We start from the raw sequence: 13,148 nt of genomic DNA on the forward strand, positions 1-13,148 counted from the left end.
GTTTCAAGGGCTTCCAGCCCTCTCTTAAGGAGCTTAACATTTGGATCGTTAAGCACTGGGAGCCATATTTAACAAGTGATGTTCAAATATTTCCTATGGTGAAGGGTTTCTTTATTGCTAGATTTTATCTAGAGGAGGATAGGAAAACCTTTCGATGTGACCATTTTTTCACATAGGAGGATCACTACCATCTGATGATCAAACCTTGGCACAAAGACTTCAATCCTACTACTAAATTTTTCTACAAAATGCCTTTATGGGTATGACTTCCTAACCTCTCTCTTCATCTCTAGTATGATTCTATTCTTGAGGAAGTAGGTGAGGCTTTAGGTGATTTTTTAATGGTGGATTTAGAATCATTTGATATTTTGCATTCTACCTATGCTCGAATTCTTGTGGATATTGATGTGTCCAAAAGTCTTTCGGCACAGATCAAACTGCGTAGTCCTGTTGGATCCTAGATTTAGTCTTTAGATTATGAAGGTCTTTCGTTCAGATGCAAGATTTGCTTCAATACTAGGCATGTTGTGGCAAAGTGTGAGGCTAAAAAGGTTAAATCTAAGAAAGCCTCCTCATGGTGGAAAGGTACTTTGTTGCAACATTATTTGATGTCCAAGAGGCAGTCTTCTATGGTGGAAGCTCCCACTGAGGCTATTGTTGATTGTCAGGAAGAAGAGTTTGTCCCTTCTCCTAATAATGGGATGGTAGCTAGTCTTGATCAGGAAGATTTTGGTGTTGTTGTCCCTTTTGTGGCCTCTAGAATCAGTACAGTTGTTGATGTTGATCGAATCAATGTTGATGCCTCCTCCCAACATGTGCCCAAAGAGTCTTTTGTTGCTAGAAAATTCCAATATAATAGTTCAGTGGCTTATAGGGGAAGATCTAAAGCTAATGGATCTATCTTAAATGGTGGATCTAGAATTGTTGATGTTGAAACTGTTGCCCTATCATTACTAGTGTACGGGCTATTGATGTTGTCAACTCTATTGATTTGTTGGCCTAACATCATGTGGCTATCAAGATTGAGGAGGGATGGATAAGGGTAAAAGGCAAACATTTGAAGAAGATTTCGTCCAAATCTTCTCCTTTTCCCACGAGTTGGGGGATAAGGGGAAATCTTAGTTCTATTGTCTTTCTAATTTTTTCGGGTGGTCAGGTTATCACAAGTTTATTCTTTTTTCCCACTAGCCAATGTGTGTGGGTGTGATGAGATGTCAGGATCCCCCTTTTTTGTCTATGTATGTTGTGTCTATGTCTTGTTTCTTTTTTGTAGAACTTATTGCATATCATTCGATTTAGTTTGCAGACTGCTTGGCTTTGCAAATGCTCTGATTCTGGCTTTCAAGGTCCCTCCAAACCCTATTTTGTTAATAATCTAACATACATCACAAATATCCTATTGAGAGTTCGGCTAACCCTACATCCTAGAGGTCACATGATACCTCTTGTTAGTGGAAAGAAAAATAAGAAAGCCCCTGCCCAAACGTCCTCCAAAAAGAAGCTAAAACTTCACTCTCCCATTGATCTGGATGATTTAGATGTGGAACTAAGACGTGGGCGTAGATGCTCTCACAAGATTGTCACTAACTGATGCAGGAGCATCCAGAGGTATAAGGGCAATCATGTGTCACCCAAAAAAAAATGTACTTAGACTTAGTTTTTGTTTCATGTGTTTTCATTTTTGGACACCCATTTGGGTCAAATAAAGGTTCCAACTCTCATAGTTCCACTATCAGTGTGCTAGAAAATCTTGAAAAAATAGGAGCATGTAATCGGGCCATCATTTTGGTAAACTAGAAGGTGTGAATTGGCCAGATGAATGTAATTGTGATTTAGAACATTCCAGAAAAAGAATCAGGTCAAAAGGCCCCACGGTTTGAAAGTTATTGCAATTTTTCGGGTTTTGGAGACCTCCTAAGAATGCTTCAAAGTCAAGTTAGGGGCATTAAATGACCTCTAAAAGGGACAAAAAATGGGGGACAAGCAAAGATCATGCATAGGGCTATAGAGCGCTTTGAGAGCTTTCAAAAAATGTAAACGGTTCGTCAATCGGAGCTACGGTTCAAAAGTTATGCCTCCCGAAAGTTCGGTTACCATTTCTGGATTCTTCTAGATTTGCGCCGACTTCTAACGCAGCTTCTAGAGCCTTCTATTTGGTTGGTGGATGCCTACTAGCACTTTCTAGAATGTATTCCTAGTCCTGAACCCTCTGGGGTCTATTTAAGGAGATTTTTGGCATTGTAAAAGGCAGTTCGGAGTGGAGTTAGAGAGGAGGTACTGAAAGGAGAAATTATCTCCAGATTTATGCTATTGTAAGCCCTTAGGGCATGTTTTGAATTTTATTTTCTCTGTACTGAATGTACTAGCTTATTTTTTTCAGTTAATACAATTTATCTTTTCTGTTGTGTCCATTCTGTTCTTGGGTTGTGTCCCCATCAAGTGGTATCAAAGCTGGTTTTCCTGAGTGTGTAGATAGAGCGCCAACTGTGAGGCAGTTTGCACCAGGACTGTGTGGTTGTGGGTTTGAGTTAAGAAGATGCCTCCACGAAGAGAGCATGGCAGAAGGGCCAGAGCTATTAATCCTGAGGAGGTTAGAGCCCTCCAAAGGCAGGTACAAGCATTGCAAGAGGAGCTCCGTAGAGGAACAATTGTGGCTGCAAGTGATGAAAGTGAAGATGACAACGAAGAAGACGAAATTGGACGAGAAGGGGAATTTGACAGGGAAGTTCTAAATCATGTAGAGGAAAGGCTTTTTAGGGCCATTACTAAGTTTTGGAAAAGACCTACAATTGAAGTGGGTGTATTTTCAGGAAATTTGAAACCAGATGAGTTGATCGATTGGATCAATGAACTGGAAGAATACTTTGAGTATGAGGATATCAGGGACCCAGATAGGGTTAAGTTTGCAAAGGCCAAACTGAAAGGCCGTGCCAAAATCTGGTGTCAAGAGGTTCAATTGGAAAGAAACAGAAGAGGAAAGGAGAAGATCACAAGGTGGGATCGCATGGTGGACAAATTGAAGAAGCAGTTCATTCCTATGGACTACAAGCTTGATTTGTTTAAGAAGATGCATGGGTTAAAGCAAGCAGGAAGATCAGTCCAAGAATATACAGAGGAGTTTTACCGACTCTTGATTAGAGCAGGGCATGCAGAAGCAAATAAGGAGAAGGTTGCTCGTTATATCAATGGGTTGCGACCTAGCATCCAAGAGGAATTAAGTCTGGTAAGAATGACCAGCATTGAAGAGGCATACCAGTTTGCCCTACGAGTTGAAGAGAAGTTGAATAAAAGGTTTGAAGGAAGGCAAAGAGGGCACGGTCAAGGAGGAAGGGGAAGCAATAGGTCATTTGGAGGCCGCAATGAAACCCAAAAGAAAAATGAAGATGAGGGTACTAGTAGGAACCAGAGGAATGAGGGTTTCAACCGCTCCCGTGACCAAGACTTTGGAAATCAGAGAGGAAGAGGTAGAGGACGTGGACAAGAAAGAGGAGGCTTCCGTGGTACCTGTTTCCATTGCAATGAAGAAGGTCATCATGCCTTTGAATGCCCCCAACGACAAGCAAGGACAGATAGGAGAGCTGAGGGCCAAGCTAGGGTTGCTCATGTGGATGAAGATGCACAATCATCACATTCAGAGGATGCAGAAAGAGGAGAGACCTTGGTAAATGAAAGAGTCCTACTAAGTGGTGAGATTGAACCAGGACAACAGAGGAGTTTGTTCCGTGCCAGATGCAAGTGTGAGGATAAATGTTGTGACGTGATCATTGATGGTGGTAGCACTGATAACTTGGTATCAAAAGAGATGGTCTCTAAGCTGAAGCTCAAGAGGGAGAAACATCCCCAGCCCTATCGGATTGCTTGGGTAAAAGATGATCATAAGGTCCTGGTAAGTGAACAATGTTTAGTGAAATTCAAAATTGGGAGTTACCATGATGAAGTTCTCTGTGATGTTATTTCGATGGATGTTTGCCATCTATTGTTGGGTAGACCATGGCAGTTTGATAGACATGCAATACATGATGGACATGCAAACACATACTCTCTGACAAAGGATGGAGTTCGCCACAAATTGAAGCCCATGAAAAAGGAAGGTGAAAAGGTATGTAGCAGTGCTAGGATTTATCTTGTTGATGAAAGAAAGTTTTTAAATGGCATGAAACATCAGCATATGTGCTATGCTTTGATTCCTAGGAAAGATAAAGAAGGTAGTAGTGAAAAACCACTTGAAGTCTCATATTTACTAGGGGAGTTTGGAGATATTATCTCTGATAATGTTCCAGATGGATTGCCACCAGTAAGGCAAATCAGTCGTCAGATAGATTTGATTCCAAGAGCTAGTTTGCCTAACAAGGTTGCTCACAGGATGACTCCTACTGAAACAGAGGAGCTAAATAGACAGGTTCAGGAGCTGTTGAGGAAGGGCTTGATTCAAGAGAGCCTGAGTCCATGTGCAGTACCTGCAATACTCGCACCAAAGAAGGATGGAGAGTGGAGGATGTGTACAGATTCTTGAGCTATAAATAGGATAACCATCAAGTACTGGTTTCCTTTGCCAAGGATGGATGATCTTATGGACTGCTTAAGTGGAGCTCAGTACTTCACAAAGATAGATCTCAAGAGTGCCTATCATCAAATACGGATTCAAGAGGGAGATGAGTGGAAAACAACCTTCAAGACCAAGGAGGGTGTTTATGAGTGGTTAGTCATGCCCTTTGGATTGACGAACGCCCCAAGCACCTTCATGCGGCTCATGAATGAGGTACTTAAGAAGTTCTTGGGAAAATTTGTTATTGTCTATTTGGATGATATTTTAATTTTCAGCAAGACTTTGGAAGAACATTTATTGCATATTCGTAGTGTCCTTGAAAGGCTAAGGGAAGAGAAACTGTTAATTAATCTGAAGAAGTGTATCTTTGCAAAAAGGGAGTTAGTCTATTTGGGGTTTGTTATATCACCTGAAGGTCTCAAAATGGATCCAGAGAAGGTAAAAGCCATCTTGGAATGGCCTACTCCAAGGTTTGCTACTAAGGTAAGATCATTTCATGGTTTGGTTAGTTTTTACAGGAAGTTTATTAAGAATTTCAGTGGCATATGTGCACCCCTAACTGATACAATAAGAGGGGATAGAAAAGAGTTCAAATGGACTGCAACAGCTGCGAGAAGTTTTGAATTGCTGAAGAAGAAGGTAACATAACAACCTGTGTTGGCACTTCCAGATTTTAGAAAGGTTTTCCAGGTGGATTGTGATGCCAGTGGCAGCGCTATTGGGGTTGTATTAAGCCAAGAAGGTAAGCCTATTGCATATTTTAGTGAAAAATTGAATGATGTAAAGAAGAAGTATTCTGTTTATGATCAAGAGTTCTATGCAATAGTTCAGGCCTTAAAGAAATGGAGGCATTATTTATTGCCAAAGGAATTTGTTTTGTATACTGATCATTAGGCATTATAGTACCTAAATAGCCAAGGTAAATTGAATCAGAGGCATATAAAGTGGGTAGAGTTCTTGCAGAGTTATACATTTGTGTTGAAGCATAGAATTGGAAAATCTAACATGGTTGTAGATGCACTAAGTAGGAGACAGATGTTGCTTACAGTAATGCAGGTTGAAGTAGTTGGGTTTGATGAACTCAAGAATTTGTACCTCGAGGATCCTGATTTTGCTGAAGCATGGAAAACTTGTAAAGAACCTGTTGCTGTAGATAGAACCAAGTGGTTAGACTATTTGATTCAGGATGGCATGTTGTTCAAAGGTAGTCAATTGTGCATTCCAAGGAGTTCCATGAGGGAAAATCTGATTAAGGAGAAACACAGTGGAGGGATGGCAGGACATTTTGGTTGAGATAAGACCATTGCCATTCTTAGAGAACATTATTTTTGGCCTCAAATTTCACAGGATGTGAAGAAGTTTTTACAGACTTGCCAGGTTTGTCAAGTTGCTAAGGGGTTTAGTCACAATACTGGCCTATATCAGCCATTGCCTATTCCATCAAGGCCATGGGAGGACATAAGTATGGATTTTGTTCTTGGATTACCAAGGACACAAAGGGGTAATGACTCAGTATTTGCGGTGGTTGATAGGTTCTCCAAAATGGCACATTTCATTCCATGCCACAAAACTCGTGATGTTGTCCATATTGCAGACTTGTTTTTCAAAGAGGTGGTAAGACTACATGGTCTTCCAAGGAGCATAGTTTCTGACAGAGATACTAAATTTGTGGGGTATTTCTGGAGGACATTGTGGAAAAAGTTAAGAACTGACTTGAAATTCTATTCCACGCATCACCCACAAACTGATGGCCAAACAGAAGTGGTAAATAGAAGTCTGGGCAATTTGCTGAGATGTTTAGTTGGGGATAAGCCCAAGGGATGAGATTTGATTCTACCACAAGCAGAGTTTGCTTACAATAACTCTATAAATAGGAGTACTGAAAAATCACCATTCCAAATTGTATATGGGAATAGCCCAAGGACTACACCAGAATTGAGGAAGATAGAACAAGGGGAGAGGACAAGTGCTGAAGCGGAAGAATTTGCTGAACATATCAAGCGTCTACATGAGGAGGTTCAGGCACACATTACCAAGATGAATCAAGAGTATAAAGCTAGGGCTGATCAAAGGAGAAGACATAAGGAATTCCAAGTAGGGGATCTAGTCATGGTGCACTTATGAAAAGAAAGATTTCCAGTCGGTACTTACAACAAGCTGAAAATGAAAAAATTTGGCCCCTGCAAAATTTTGAAGAAACATGACTCAGGAAATGCATATGAGGTGGAGCTGCCAGATGGTATTCACATTTCTCCCATTTTCAACATTGCAGATTTGACAGAGTATCATGATGATGGTGTAGATGAGGAGCTGGTGTTAGAGCCATGTCTGATTCCTGCTTCTAAGAAGGAGGAGATAGAAGACATTCTAGATCATCGTGTGGGTAGGAGTACCAGAAACAGGCAGTATGAAGAGTATTTGGTCAAATGGAAAGGACGATCGATCGAGGACTCAACTTGGATTTCAGCAGCTGAGGTTTCCCATTTGGGATTTCCTCTACCATTCATAAAGTGATAGGGTCACTTTTCAATCTACCCTGGGTGTCTGATGCAGGAGCATCCAGAGGTATAAGGGCAATACTGTGTCACCCAAAAAAAATGTACTTAGACTTAGTTTCGGTTTCATGTGTTTTCATTTTTGGACACCCATTTGGGTCAAATAAAGGTTCCAACTCTCATAGTTCCACTATCAGTGTGCTAGAAAATCTTGAAAAAATAGGAGCATGTAATTGGGCCATCATTTTGGTAAACTAGAAGGTGTGAATTGGCCAGATGAATGTAATTGTGATTTAGAACATTTCAGAAAAAGAATCAGGTCAAAAGGCCCCACGGTTTGAAAGTTATTGCAATTTTTCAGGTTTTGGAGACCTCCTAAGAATGCTTCAAAGTCAAGTTAGGGGCATTAAATGACCTCTAAAAGGGCCAAAAAATGGGGGACGAGCAACGCTCGTCCATAGGGCTATAGAGCGCTTCGAGAGCTTTCCAAAAATGTAAACGGTTCGTCAATCGGAGCTACAGTTCAAAAGTTATGCCTCTTGGAAGTTCGGTTACCGTTTTTGGATTCTTCTAGATTTGCGCCGACTTCTAACGCAGCTTCTAGAGGCTTCTATTTGGTCAGTGGATGCCTACTAGCACTTTCTAGAATGTATTCCTAGTCCTGAACCCTCTGGGGTCTATTTAAGGAGATTTCTGGCATTGTAAAAGGCAGTTCGGAGTGGAGTTAGAGAGGAGGTACTGAAAGGAGAAATTATCTCCAGATTTATGCTATTGTAAGCCCTTAGGGCATGTTTTGAAGTTTATTTTCTTTGTACTAAATGTACTAGCTTATTTTTTTCAGTTAATACAATTTCCCTTTTCTGTTGTGTCCATTCTGTTCTTGGGTTGTGTCCCCATCACTAACCCTAGGAAGAAACAAATGGCTGAAAAAACCTTCAATATGGATGAGGAGGACTCAGACTCGGAATCCAAAGAGAGTGAGAAATTAAGGGGAATAAATCAAGGCAAAAACATAAAGTTGTTAGGAACAATTATGCGAAAAAAGAGGAAGACCTTTCAAAGTCAGAGATTGGTAAAGCTACTGGAGAGGATGAAGTTATTGTCAACAACAAGGAGATGACTTTTGTTTTGTCTAGCTTGACAGTGGATAGTTTGGACCTTATTGTTAAAGATGGAGTCGAGAACCTTAAAGATACCTCCTCATGAGTGTTACCTCCCCCCTTGCCCCAACATACTTCTACCTCCTCCCCCCATAATCCCCCCAACAAGGTCAAGATAATTCTTGAGAATCTCTTTAACCCCCAGCCTGTGCAAGGTGAGCCTACTGGAAAGTCCACTTTTAAATGGCAAGACAACAACCCTTTAGCAAAAGACCTAAAGTGCCTCAGAAAGGAAGTTGATAAGTTGAATAGTATGGCCTATGAACTTGATGAGAATTTCACCACCCTCATTGATTTTTTAGTGAAGGTGATGCACTCTGTTACTACAATACTTTAGCATCTCCATTAGGAGAATGAAAAAGGCACGGGCAAAGGAGACAAGGGCAACTCCAAGAGACTATACATATTACTTGTTGATGATTGGCTAAAGGTGTTGTTTTCTAAAACATTGTCACCAAAATGCAAGGGGAAATGGAGGCTTAGTCCTCTAGTTTTTTTTTTTTTTTTTTTGAAATTCATGTTTTATTATGTTTGATAATATTGCCCTATGTGGCATTGGCAAACTTTTTATTATATGTTGACTATGAATGCTCTTAGTAGCAATAGTTTTGAAAGCTTTTTAAGTTGTAAGATGATCTATGAGACTATTATATTATACTTTATTTTCACTGTTAGTAGCTTGTTGAACTCATTGTTTATGGTTTATAGAGTGGAGTTTTTAATATTTAAAAAAGTTTATAGACTACGTGTTGGTTTTTTTATCTATTGATGATCTAATCTATTGACATAAGCTTTTGTTTGTACTCTTAAATCAGCCCCCACTTTTGACTACTTTTAGTATATAAAACATACTTCACAAAAATATAAATTAAAAACGTGAAAAACAATTATTTTAAAATTGTAAAATATTAATTATAAGATTAATTAATCCAACCTTCAAGCATCTCAAACTTTATAATCAATATTCTATTATTCGTAATGTGGTGTTGTTGTGATAATGTCACGCCATCTACATTAATACTATAAATAGTCTTACACTTTTGAAATATCTTTTTATTATACATTGAATATACACCATTATACAAGACAATCTGCACCGAAATTAAGTATAAAGTTAAACCATTGGGTGTCTGTACACATTGAATATACATCCTTTAAAAGCGACAAACCTTCACCAATAAATATCAATCAGCGTATCATGCATTCATTTATGATCCTACATCAATCAATTGACGAGAAATTTCTAATGCCGTTTTGCTGGATATTCCATTGGATCCAAAAATAAAATAAAATATGTGTTTCCCACTGATTGACGAAAAAGTGCACTCCCCATACTAATTTGCTATTTCTTGTCGGATAGGACGGCCAAAATGAATAAAAGTGTAATAGGACATGAAAATATTTGTGATATTATGACTTTTTTTTTGTATGATCTCTTTTATACATGCAACGCCCTTTAATTTATGTGGAAGATGTGAGAGTTATAAAGACACAAGGGCCCATCTATGGGCTGTCTTCAAACAAAGGAAGAAAAGTGGTGTTACCCACATCACCCTTATCAACTTGATCTTGGACTTCTTATGGATGTTTGGCATCACATTTAGCTCAATGAATTAGGGCATTTTGTTGAAGGGATGTTAAGGTCAAAGTTGTGGAGGGTAGTTTACTTAGGCAGTAAGATTGTGCCAATTGAAAAAATATATATCTTAGAAGAAAGTCATTTTGTTGAAGACTAAATTCGCCCTATATTGTCCAAATAATAAAAGGATAGAATTGAGTCTCATAACAATAATAACATTATTAAAAATGTCTAGTGCAAGAGATCTTTTAATGTGACAATATGAGTCATCAATTACACTTTTCAATAGTATAGAGATGTCTAAATCGTGTTTTTAGTCAATCAAACTATTATCTTGTTAAAAATATTATATGTGTCTTTTATGTGCGATAAAAAGGTCCTTTTAATTAACTTTTAATTATGTTTAATTATAACAATCCTTATTTGGTATGGTGATTTAACATAATTGTTGTATATGAGAAAGACGAAAAAAGTGTTTGGAAAGGTAAGTGTATTTATTAGGTAGATTTTAGTTTAGAATTTAAAAATATTTTTTAAAAAACCTAAATTAGACCATTTAAATAATAGAGGCAATGTTTAATATGTTAAGATGATGTGATTAAAGTATTGAGTTTTTATTATAGAGCTTTATAAAGTGATATTTATGTTGGAATTTAAATGTAACATATAATCAAATTTGGAGATGTAAAAATCACATAGAAGATATAATGCACCAATTTGTGCTAATGTTCAGTTGGTAGGACTTGATTAGACAAAAATCATAAAATATGTGAACTTGTAAAAATTTACTCTAACTTACCTATATGAGTACCAAAGTTGTAACTGATGTATAAATTTGGATTGCAAATCACAAATTAAACTAATATAAAGCTAACTAGCAAAATAATTCTTGCCTCGATCTTCTAATTTTTTAATCTAAATATGGACTAGTGATGTTTACAAACACATCTAGGGAACCTATTGATTGGGTAAGGTAACATTCTCCACCCCTAATTGACTAACTTCATGTCTCTAGACGAAGAAAGTAGAAATAAGAAAGCATATAATGGTGTGTAGGTTGATGCCACAATCAACCAAATTTTAAAATTGGCTCTCTTTTGAGTTATTTGATCTAGATGTTTTCCAACATTCCTACATGATTTCAAATGAATCAATCAATGTCTTTAAGGATGAAAATAAAATACATTCAACACAAACATTAATTAGGTTAGCTTACAATAGATAGTGTAAGGTATTATAGGTTGTGGATCAATATGAGGCTGTAGAAATAACTTAGGTCAAGACTATGAGAAAAATATAATCTAGGGTGATATGTGGGGGATTCACACCCACTTCATCCTTGTTTACATGTATTCCCAGACATTCAAGCCTATAGATTATGCCCATTTCCATTAAATCTAATACATTTTCCATTTTATCCATTCATATTGACATGTATCTCCTATACATTTGATTCATACCTCAAGCTAAACACTTTCCCTATCGATTATCTTATGTGCCACTTAGAGGAAACCTAATCAAGTTTAGAGGCATGTGCAAGATTGCTCGGCTAGAATTCAAATACTTTAGTTTAAATTCCCTAATTATTTCTTCTTTCACTAGTTGTGAGTCTATTTGACACACACTTTGTGAATTATTGCTATGTGCCAATTTTTAAATACTTATCAATATAATTAAGATCAAAATAGGAGAAAAAATTATAATACATTTGATCTCCTAGGGAATGGAAATTTTGAATCGTATAGAGTATATAGGTTAATAGATGTTGTTTGCAATTATTTTCTTAGAATTTTAAATCTAGTCCAAACTTGGGGTTGACATATGATAACTCAAACATAACAATCTATAGATCTATCCTAAGATGTTTGTAAACAATATCTTGACATGTTCATACACGGGGAATGCAAAAATAGATAGTTCTCTACATAAACGTTATATTCTACTTGTTCATTTCCATACATTTAGGCTCATTCATACCTATTAGTTCACTATCACAACACCCAAATTCTTACAAAGGGGACTCAAATGTTCACCATGCAATGAATTTCAAGTTTGCATAGAGTTAGACACGGTGAACACACTAAGGACATCAATAGTGCTCCTTAACAATTCTTGCCAAAGCTATATGTATCTATCCATTGCATTCAAATTATATAAAAAATTCTATATTGACCTAACTATCTAATTAAATATAGAGTAGTGCTATTATTACTAGCTATTCTTTTTTAACTAGCCTACTTTTTTTACTTAAAAAGAGTACATTCCATTAAAATGCTTAATATAACAAAGAAAATATCTATTAAACTTAACTTCATTTAAACTACATACCTTACATTAATTAATGAAACAAATCCTCATATCTATTAGTTATTATCTCCTAAAGCCATACATTTATATTTAAAAATTTATTTATTTTGTATAATACATCAAGGGTATAAAGCTCTTCACTAAAATATTATTTTACAACACAAAAATAAATATATATTCTCATTAGATCAATACATAATATAAAAATTCCCAACTATTCAGTATGTGTACCAATAATACATACTTTAAAACATGAAAAGTGCACAATTCACACTTTTTCCTCCATGTTTTATGTTCACTTATTTTCATTATCCCTAGATATAATTGAGTCTTGCTTTCACAATTTAAGTCTAGAGCTCCTCATAAGCATGTGTGTCAAATCACTCAACTAGGACCCATTATATTGTTTGTTTTTCACCTTCTACTTGTCCATATTAGTACCCTTCACCAATTTGAAGTCATTCCTTCATTATTGAACATCATACTCTATGCTTTGTTTTAGTAATTTAACTAACAATCTATTCAAACCATTTTTTCTAATTTAAGTCCTAGTTCAAAAATTGATTTCAATCTTTCTTTGTGGGGCACACTCTTACTTTCTTGAAACATTCCTCTAGCATTCTCATGCTAAAATTTCAATTCCCTTCACTTGTATGACAAACATTTAAAGAACTTTATTACTAGTCATTAAGACATCTTCAAGCACTCTCTCATCCTTGTCACTTCATGCATGACTATTACACATAATATTCTAATCTAGCAAGTTTTTAGTGTCACCTTCACTATTTTTGTGCCTTTTTTTTATTGGTAATGTAATGGGTCGAAGCCTAGACTAATTATTATTATTATCTATTATAATTAATTATTATTATTATCTATTGTAATTAATTATTATTATGTGTTAAGCTCAAGTAGATTCAAACCCAAGACCTCCCACATGAGAGGCTCAAAAGTTACCATTGTATTTTAGGTTGTTGCCTACTATTTTGCCTTACATTGACTGAATAGGATTATATTAATCACCAATGAGAAACTATTATATTGAAATGCGAAAAATATAT

This window comes from Cupressus sempervirens, chromosome 6, assembly GCF_028749045.1.
Source record: "Cupressus sempervirens isolate cs-2001-9-10 chromosome 6, ASM2874904v1, whole genome shotgun sequence".
Taxonomy (NCBI): domain Eukaryota; kingdom Viridiplantae; phylum Streptophyta; class Pinopsida; order Cupressales; family Cupressaceae; genus Cupressus; species Cupressus sempervirens.